A 10,550-nucleotide genomic window follows, 5' to 3' on the forward strand; every position below is an offset into this window, starting at 1 on the left:
TTCTAGAATGATGTGGGTTACTTTTCTAAGGGAGAAATCTGAAGCTTTTGAAAAGTTCAAGGTCTTTAAAGCTAAATTTTAGATAGAGACAAGGTTGAAGATTAAATTCTTAAGTTCAGATCAGGTTGGTGAATTCACATCCAGTGAATTTAATAGTTTTTGTAAGAAGTATGGGATAAGGAGACAATTGTCTGCATCCTGAACACCTCAGCAGAATGGTGTTGTGGAAAGAAAGAACAAAACTATCTTGGATGCAACTAGAACTATGATTATGGAAGCTAATCTACCTCATATCTATTGGAGAGAAGCTATGAGCATGATGGTATACACATTCAATCGAGTTCATATCAAAGGAGACACCGATAAGACACCTTATGAGTTATGGTTTGGTCATACACCTACAGTTAAGTATTTTGGAATATTTGGTAGTAAATGCTATATAAAAAGAGATTATTACATTGGAAAGTTTAATCCTAGATGTGATGAAAGGATATTTCTTGGTTATTCTAATGAAATCAAAGCATATAGATGTTATAACAAAATATTGCAGAGAATTATGGAGAGTGCTAATGTCAAGGTGGGTGAGTAGTACAAAGGTCAAATCAGAACTCATGAGAGAGAAACATAAGTGGAGATGATCATAACTGAACCGCTAGCACTTGTACTAGAACAAAATGTTGAACCACTTACCCCAGCAGTACCAAAAAATTTAACTGTAACTGAAGATCAGAGTAGAGAAATAGAAAGTCAGAAGACTCCTAGGTATGTAAGGTTAAATCATTTAGAAGATCAGATCATTGGAGACAATAACAAAGGAGTAATGACAAGAAGAAGGTTGGCAACTGATGAGGTATGTTTAATTTCTCAAGTTGAACTGGCATCGATTATTGAATCTTGTGAAGATGAATGTTGGATGAGAGATATGGAAGAGGAATTAGATCAGATAGAAAAGAACAACACATGGACTTTAGTTCCCCGGCCTAAAAATAAGAATTCTATTGGAACTAAATGGGTCTTTAGGAATAAATTGAATGAGGATGGACAAGTTGTGAGGAATAATGATATATTGGTATGTAAAAGATATTCTTAGAAGGAAGGAATTGATTATGATGAAACATTTGCTCTAGTAGCTAGGATTGAAGCTGTGAGATTATTTCTTGCTTATGTTGCCCATAAGAAATACAAGGTTTATTAGATGGATGTTAGGTGTCCATTTTTGAATGGAGATCTTGAAGAGGAAGTTTACATTGATCAACCTGACGGATTTTCACTTTCAGATGATAAAAAATGGTTTGTAGGTTAAGGAAAGCTTGATATGGATTGAAAGAAGCCCCTAGAGATTGGTATGCAAGATTGGAAAAATATATTTGAAGCTTGTTTTCACTAAAGGTAATGCTAATAATAACTTATATTATAAGATCACTGATGATGACATATTGATTGTTGAATTCTTTGTTCATGATATTATTTTTGGAGGTGAGGATAAGTTATGTATGGAATTCTCTGATAATATAAAGAATGAATTTGATATGTCTATGATTGGGGAGATGAAATTTTTCTTAGGTTTGCAAATCACTCAGACTAATAAATTTATCTTCACCTGTCAAACTAAGTATGCTAGAGAGTTGTTGAAGAAATTTGGTATGGAAAATTCTAAACCGGTTGGCACTCCTATGGTTACAAGTGAGAAGTTGACAAAGAATGATGCATCAACTCAAATAAATCCTACAAGGTATAAATCTATGATTGGAGGTTTGTTATATCTAACTCAGACTAGACCGGATATAATGAATGTAATTTATATTGTATGAAGATATCATAGTGATCCTAGAGAGAATCATGAGAGTGTGGTGAAAAGGCTTTTTCAAGAATTTGCAAGGAACAACTGACTATAGTTTGTGGTATCATAAAAATGATGAATTTACACTATGTGCATATACAGATGCAGACTGGGCTGGAAATGTTGATGATCAAAAAAGCACATCCGGTGGACCTTTCTTTCTTGGAAAGAAACTTGTTTCATGGATCAACAAGAAATAGTCATGTACTTCTTTATCTATGGTTGAAGCTGAGTATGTTGCTGCTGCTACTAACTGTACACACATTCTATGGATGAAGAAAATGTTGAATGATATAAGGGTAGATTGTATTGAACTAGTAGTTATTCACTGCGATAACTCTGCTTCTATTGACATATCAAAGAATCCAGTATTTCATTCTAAGACTAAGCACATTTCTGTCAAGTATAATTTTCTGAAGGAGAAGGTGGAAGCAAATGAAGTTAGTTTGGTTCATGTGAACATTAAAGAGCAGATTCCAAATATCTTCACTAAACCTTTGCCTAAGGAATCATTTGAGTAGTTCAGAGATAGATTGGGAGTTTTTGCCACTCTGATAGAGACTTGAGTGATGCTGATTGGAATTAGTCTGGCATGCATTATCAAAACTATCAATCATTCTAGATTGATGTGTTGGTGCTACTACTCAAGTGGAGTAGTCAATTGTGTGGTTCAGAGGTTTTATGATTTTTCTTTGATGTTTATGTCAGATTTCTGGCATTGATGTAAAAGGGGGAGAGATATTTATTTCAAAAATAGAGCTTAATAGGGATACCATTCATAGGGGGAGTTTGGTTTGTTGGTTCAGAACTTCATTGTTATATCATTTTGGGGAGATTGTTGGATATATTCCTTTGGGGAGACTTGTTTGGCATTTCTTGGCACTTGGATGTTTTTCACATCTAGTGTTTCCATCAATCCCAAAGGGGGAGATTGTTGGCAATTTGGAGGAATTGATTATGTGTTGCATTGATGTTTGTCATTGATGTCAACACTAGCTATTTTGCTGTCTACCGAGTTCTGGTAGTGTGGTTGGATTGTGATGAACCTATCGAGGATATGTTTTGGCTGTTGGAATTGGTTATTAATGTGTTCCTAATGCGTATCACATTCAGTTGGTGGGATTTGATGATCCGGATGCTATCATTTGTTCTAGTAAGCCTTTTGGTTACCAGTAAGGGTTTTACCGACAAAGCTTTGTTGAAGATATTTTGATGAATCTGATAAGTGGTGTTGGTGCAACTTCTAGAAGGTTATCATGATGCTGATGGTTATCTTATTCATGTTTTAGTTGATCAGTGGTGTTTCATTTGGCTTATGACGACCTATTTTAGGTCTGATGGTTATTCTATTAGGTTATGGACTAGTTTATGTAACGTGTTAGTTGATGCTCCTGATAACCGGCTGGATTTATTGTTTGGTTTATGTTGTTTCGATCTTAGGATGACTTGGTTTATCATTGGTTTGCGGGATTATGTAACATATTTATTTTATTATCTTTTAGGTGGCCGACCTAATTTTTTTAGGTCCTCGATTGGTATAAATATGTTTTAAGATCTCTTTATAGATCATGGGATGAAGGTTATGGGATTATCTATGTGTGAATAAAGTTGTAATCATATGCAAAGGTTTTGGTTGATCATAGGTGATTGAATGAGTTTGTGTAAGAGGTTTAAGACCTTTGGTATTGAGCTTAACTAGAACTGTACTCAAGCATAGGAAATGCTATTCTTGTAGTTCATTCATCTTTCAGGATTTCTTTTGTAGTTAGTGAGGCTCCTTTTGTGATGAGCAATGCAATCTAGGCTGTTGGCCTTCTTGCATGTGTAGGCCCCTCTTATTGTAATCACATAATTACTATAAAAGTATTATCTGACTATGGGTAGGCTTCCCACCATGGTTTTTCCTTTTACCGGGTTTTCCACATATAAATCCTAGTGTTATATGTTATGGATGGTTGGTAATTGTTTTGTGATTTATGTTTGTCCTTAATTGTTATATCTGCTATTTCGATATTTGGGTTTTGCATTATGGTAAAATGTTTTGTGTGCTTAAAGGTTTATAATCTATTAACAATTGATTTACCCCCATCTCAGTTGTCCACCAGTTATCCTAACAATTGGTATCAGAGCTTGGTCCTCTCTGTAGAAGCTTAACTGCTTGAGGAAGATCCTATGGCAACTAATAGTTCATCTACAACTATTTTCTAGAGAGACACCCCTAATCTTGATTCAACAAATTACAGAGTATGGAAGATTCAAATGGAGACTCATTTGAGATGTATTGGGAAAGAGATTTGAGAGATCATTGAGAAAGGCTATACTCCTTATAATTCGACATTTGGAAATCCTCCTCTAATAGACCTGGATAAGAACATTAAAAATGACTGTAGAGCTAGAGAAGCCCTTTTGAGTACACTTTTTGATCAACAAATAATGAGATTAACTGACCAATCATATGCAAAGGCTATATGGGATAAGTTGGAGACTTTGAATAAAGGTGACCCTACTATTAAAATTGTTAAACTTGATGGTTACTGAGCGAGGTATGAGAACTAGAAAAAATGGAAGAAGATGAAATGATTACTGCTTTTATGGAAAGAGTTAATGAAATTGTTATGAGAATTCAGTGCTGTAGTGGATCTTTGAGAAAAGATGAGATTATTTCTAAAGTATTGAGAGCTGTACCACTGACTTACAAGATGAAGGATACTACAATTAATGAGCTGAGGACAATGTCTAATACTTTTGTCAACACAGATACTTTAGTTGGAAAGTTATCTACTTTTGAGCTTGAAGAATTTGGTCCTAAAGGAGCTGCAAAGACTGAATCTACTTTTCATACATCTGCATCATCAAATGGAAAGAGTGATTGGAAAGCTTTATATGCGAAGGAACTGGAGGAAATGAAGAAAGAAGATGATGGGTTTTAGAAAGTTGAAGCCCTATTTTCTAGAAGAGTACCTAAAGGTCCAACATGAAGTAAGTATGAAGGAAAATCACCTTTTAAATGTTTTGCATGTAATAAGATAGGTCATTTTGCATCTAGCTGTCCTAAAAGGAATTCAAGATTTGAGGAGAAAGCTAGAAGATCTTTTAGGCCTAACCATGATTATTAGAACAAGCATAAGTACAAGAGGAACAAATTCAAATCATGTTACTATGTGGATGAGGAAGGCTTGACTGATTCTGATGATGAACCGACACATGATTCAACTAGTGAATCTAGCAGTGAAAAGGAATGGGTATTTTTGGCTATCAAGGAAGATGCTCTGGAACCTGTTATTCAAATTGAGGAAAAGGCTCTTGCTGCTAAAATTGAAGACAAGGATGAATGGGATAGACAATGGATGTTCACATCATATGATTGGAGATAAAAGGAAGTTTCTATCTTTGCAAGAGTTTGATTGTGGTCTAGTTAGATTTGGAGATGACAAAGCATGCATGATCATAGGAAGAGGAACTATATCATTGGATGGTAAGCATAATACTGCTAATGTTTATTATGTTGAAGGTTTAAGGCATAATATTTTGGGTGTAGGATAGTTGGTGGATAAGGGATTTTAATTACAATTTAAGGATGGAAAATGTAAAATCATCAACAGATCTAGATTGGAGATTGCAACCGATACTCAGAATAAAGGTAATATATTTCATTTGAACTCCAGTGAGAAGACATGTTTGATTGCACAAGTTGATGAGAGTTGGCTATGGCATAAGAGGTCGTGTCATGTGAATTTTGATTGCATTGTAAAGATCAGTTCAACTAAGGCTGTTAAAGATATACCTAAGATTGTGAAGCCCTATAATCCAGTATGTAAGGAAGGTCAAATGGGAAAGCAAGTCATAACTTCTTCTAAGAGTATACAAGACATATCTAATGATGTTCTTGATCTTACCCATACTGATTTGTGTGGTCCTTCTAGAATAATAAGTTTTCAGGGTGATAGATATTTCATGCTAATCATTGATGACTATTCTAGAATGACGTGGGTTACTTTTCTAAGGGATAAATCTGAAGCTTTTGAAAATTTCAAGATCTTTAAAGCTAAAGTTGAGATAGAGACAAGGTTGAAGATTAAATGTTTAAGTGTAGATCAAGGTAGTGAATTCACATCTAGTGAATTTAACGGTTATTGTGAGAATTATGGGATAAGGAGACAATTGTCTACACCACTAAGACCTTAGCGGAATGGTGTTGTGGAAAGAAAGAACATAACTATCTTGGATGCAGCTATAACTACGATGATGGAAGCTAATCTACCTCATATCTATTGGAGAGAAGCTGTGAGCATGGTGGTATACACATTCAATAGAGTTCATATCAAAGGAGACACCGGTAAGACACCTTATGATTTATGGTTTGGTCATACACTTAAAGTTAAGTATTTTAGAATCTTTGGTAGTAAATGCTATATCAAAATAGATGATTCCATTGGAAAGTTTAATCCTAGATGTGATGAAGGGATATTTCTTGGTTATTCTAATGAAAGCAAAGCATATAGATGTTATAACAAAATATTGTAGACAATTGTGGAGAGTGATAATGTCAAGGTGGATGGGCAGTACAAAGGTTAAATCAGAACTTATGAGAGAGAACCGGAAGTGGAGATGATCATAAATGAACTGGTAGCACCTGTACTGGAATATAATGTTAAACCAGTTACCCCGACATTATCAAAAAATTCAACTATAACAGAAGATCAGAGTAGAGAAACACAAAGTCAGAAGACTCCTAGGTATGTAAGGTTAAATCATTCAGAAGATCAGATCATTGGAGACAAGAATAAAGGAGTAATGAAAAGAAGAAGGTTGGCAGCTGATGAGGTATGTTTAATTTCTCAAGTTGAACCGACATCAGTTTTTGAAGCTTGTAAAGATGGATATTGGATGAGAGCTATGGAAGAGGAATTAGATCATATAGAAAAGAACAACACATAGACTTTAGTTCCCTAACCTAAAAATAAGAATGTTATTGGAACTTAATGGGTCTTGAGGAATAAATTGAATGAGGATGGACAAGTTATGAGGAATAAGGCTAGATTGTTATGTAAAGGATATTCTGAGAAGGAAGGAATTGATTATGATGAGACATTTGTTCTGGTAGCTAGGATTGAAGCTGTGAGATTATTTCTTTCTTATAATGCCCATAAGAAATACAAGGTTTATCAAATGGATTGTAAGTGTGCATTTTTGAATGGAGATATTGAAGAGGAAGTTTACATTGAGCAAACCAATGGATTTTCACTTTTAGATGACAAAAAGATGGTTTGCAGGTTAAGTAAAGCTTTATATGGATTGAAACAAGCCCCTAGAGCTTGGTATGCTAGATTGGACAAATATCTTTTGAAGCTTGGTTTCACTAAAGGTAATGCTAACAATAACTTATATTATAAGATCACTGATGATGACATATTGGTTGTTGAAGTTTTTGTTGATGATATCATTTTTGGAGGTGAGGATAAGTTATGTATGGAATTCTATGATAATATGAAGAATGAATTTGAGATGTATATGATTGGGGAGATGAAATGTTTCTTAGGTTTGGAGATTACTTCGATTGATAAAGGTATTTTCATCTATCAAACTAAGTATGCTAGAGAGTTGTTGAAGAAATTTGGTATGGAAAATTCTGAACCAGTTGGTTCTCATATGGTTACAAGTGAGGAATTGACAAAGAATGATGCATCAACTCTAATAAATCCTAAAAGGTATAAATCTATGATTGGAGGTTTGTTATATCTGACTCAGACTGGACTGGATATAATGAATGCAATTTGTATTGTATCAAGATATCAGAGTGATCTTAGAGAGAATCATGAGAGTGCAGTGAAAAAGATTTTTTAGGTATTTGCAAGGAACAATTGAGTATGGTTTGTGGTATCCTAAAAATAATGACTTTACACTATGTGCATATACAGATGTAGACTAGGCTGGAGATGTTGATGACCAGAAAAGAACATTTGGTGGAGCTTTCTTTCTTGGAAAGAAACTTGTTTCATGGATCAAGAAGAAACAATCATGTACTTCTTTATCTACTACTGGAGCTGAGTATGTTGTTGCTGCTACTAACTATACATAAGTTCTATGGATGAGGAAAATGTTGAAGGATATAAGGGTAGATTGTAATGAATTGATAGTTATTAACTGTGATAACTCTGCTACTATTGACATATCAAATAATCCAGTATTTCATTCTAAGACTAAGAACATTTCTATCAAGTATAATTTTTTGAAGGAGAGGGTGGAAGCAAATGAAGTCAGACTGGTTCATGTGAAAACTAAAGAGAAGATTGCAGATATTTTCACTAAACCTTTGCCTAAGGAATCATTTGAGTACTTCATAGATAGATTGAGAGTTTCTGCCCCTCCGATAGAGACTTGAGTGATGCTGATTGACATTAGTCTGACATACATTATCAGAACTATCATTCATTCTAGATTGATGTGTTGGTGATACTACTCAGGGGGAGTAGTCAACTGTGTGGTTCAAAGGTTTTATGATTTTTCTTTGATGTTTATGTCATATTTCTGGAATTGATGTCAAAGGTTGAGAGATATTTATGTGAAAAGAAAAGCTTAACGGGGATATCATTCACACGGGGAGTTTTCTCTGTTGGTTCAAAACTTCATTGTTATATCATTTTTGGGAGATTGTTGGATCTCTTCCTTCAGGGGAGACTTGTTTGGCATTTCTTGGCACTTGGATGTTTTTCACATCTAGTGTTACCATCAGTGCCAAAGGGGAAGACTGTTTTCAATTTGGAGGAATTGATAATGTGTTACATTGATGCTTGTCATTGATGTCAACACTACCTATTTTGCTATCTACCGGGTTCCGATAGTGTGGTTGGATTGTGATGAATATACCGGGGATATGTTCCGGCTATTGGGATTGGTTTGGATTGGTTATTCATGTGTTCCTGATGTGTATCACATTCATTTGGTTTGGTATTTGATGATCCAGATGCTATAATTTGTTCTAGTAAGCCTTTTGGTTACTGGTAAGGCTTTTACCAACTGAGCTTTGTTGAAGATCTTCTGATGAATCTGATAAGTGGTGTTGGTGCAACTTCTGAAAGTTATCAGGATGTTGATGGTTATCTTGTTTGTGTTTTAGTTGATCGGTGGTGTTTCATTTTGCTTATGGCGACCTATTGTAGGTCTGGTGGTTATTCTGTTAGGTTATGGACCGATTTATGTAATGTGTTAGGTTATGGATCAGTTTGTGTAATGTGTTGGTCGATCATAGGTGATCGAATTAGGTTGTGTAAGAGGTTTAAGACCTCTAGTATTGAGCTTAACCAGAACTGTACTTAGACATGGGAGATGCTATTCTTGTAGTTCATTCATCTTTCTGGATTGTAGTCTAGATTTCTTTTGTAGTCAGTGAGGCTCCTTTTATGATGAGTAGTGCGCTCTAGGCTGTTGGCCTTCCTACATGTGTAGGCCCCTCTTATTGTAGTCACATGCTTACTGCAGAAGTATTATCTAACCGTGGGTAGGCTTCCCACCGTGGTTTTTCCCTTTACCAGATTTTCCACGTTCAAATCCTTGTGTTATGTGTTATGGATGGTTGATTACTATTCTGTAATTTATGTTTGTGCTTAATTGTTATATCTGTTATTCTGGTATTTGGTTTATGTGTTTTGGTAAAAGGTTTTGTGTTCTTAAAGATTTATAATCTATTGATAAATGATTCACCCCCCCTCTCAGTTGTCCACCGGTTATCCTAACATAGATATCCAAACAATTTGGAGATTCTAACGGATAACTAGAATTGGTTTTACAAGATTGTAGTCAAATCTACATTGCCACTTGCTCGATGAGAAAAGGAAAATAAATAGATCTCACCTTTGGGGAGGATAGCAGATTAGGGATGAGCTTACCCAAAATTCCCTTCTAGAAATTGTAAACAGTGTCCTTTCCCAAAATAATCAAATGTGAAATGATAGAGGAGCATTATCCCTCTCTCCCCATAACTCTAAATGATGGTAATGATAGTCTTTCAGATATGGATATTGATATCAAATAGAAGGAATTGGTGTTAAGAGAATAGGTAGAATATTTGAGTCATGAGGTAGAGTTTCTACAAGAAGAAATTAATAGCAACCTTGAAGTAGTGGATTAATTGGATCAAACTAATGCAACAAAGTGGACATGTAACCCATTATTTACACAAATTCAGACTAGTCATGAGGACCCTATTATAAGAGATTTAGAAATAGAGTCAATCCATATGTAGGATCTGGAAGATGGAAATTTGAATGAAGAGGAAATAGAGTCTGAAAGGCAAGCCTTGATTTTTAAGAAATGGTGTTGGATAATCTGAATGAAGAAGGCCTGGAGGAGGAAAATGCTCAAGAACTTGCTAGGGATGCATATCGACCTGATCTTGTTCTAGTATTCCATTAAGAACTGTCCTCCAAAAAGTTGCCTAACTATGGCAAAGGTAAAAAGTTGCTTGAGTATGGAAAAGGTACCCCTAATAGAAGAGGAGGGAAGTCTTTTTTAGAGATTCAATCAATGGATGGGTAGATAGAAGGACAAACAAAGATAATAACTTTTCTATATCAAGGGAAGGGAAGCTCCCTTCCCCAAAAGCAATGAAGTTCTTTTCATGAAATGTTAGGGGCTTGGGAGCCCCTAACAAACAGTTCTTGGTCAAGCACAAGTTCCTATCAATCCAAATTGATATTCTACTACTTCGAGA

The sequence above is a fragment of the Cryptomeria japonica genome, chromosome 6 (assembly GCF_030272615.1).
Source record: "Cryptomeria japonica chromosome 6, Sugi_1.0, whole genome shotgun sequence".
NCBI lineage: Eukaryota > Viridiplantae > Streptophyta > Pinopsida > Cupressales > Cupressaceae > Cryptomeria > Cryptomeria japonica.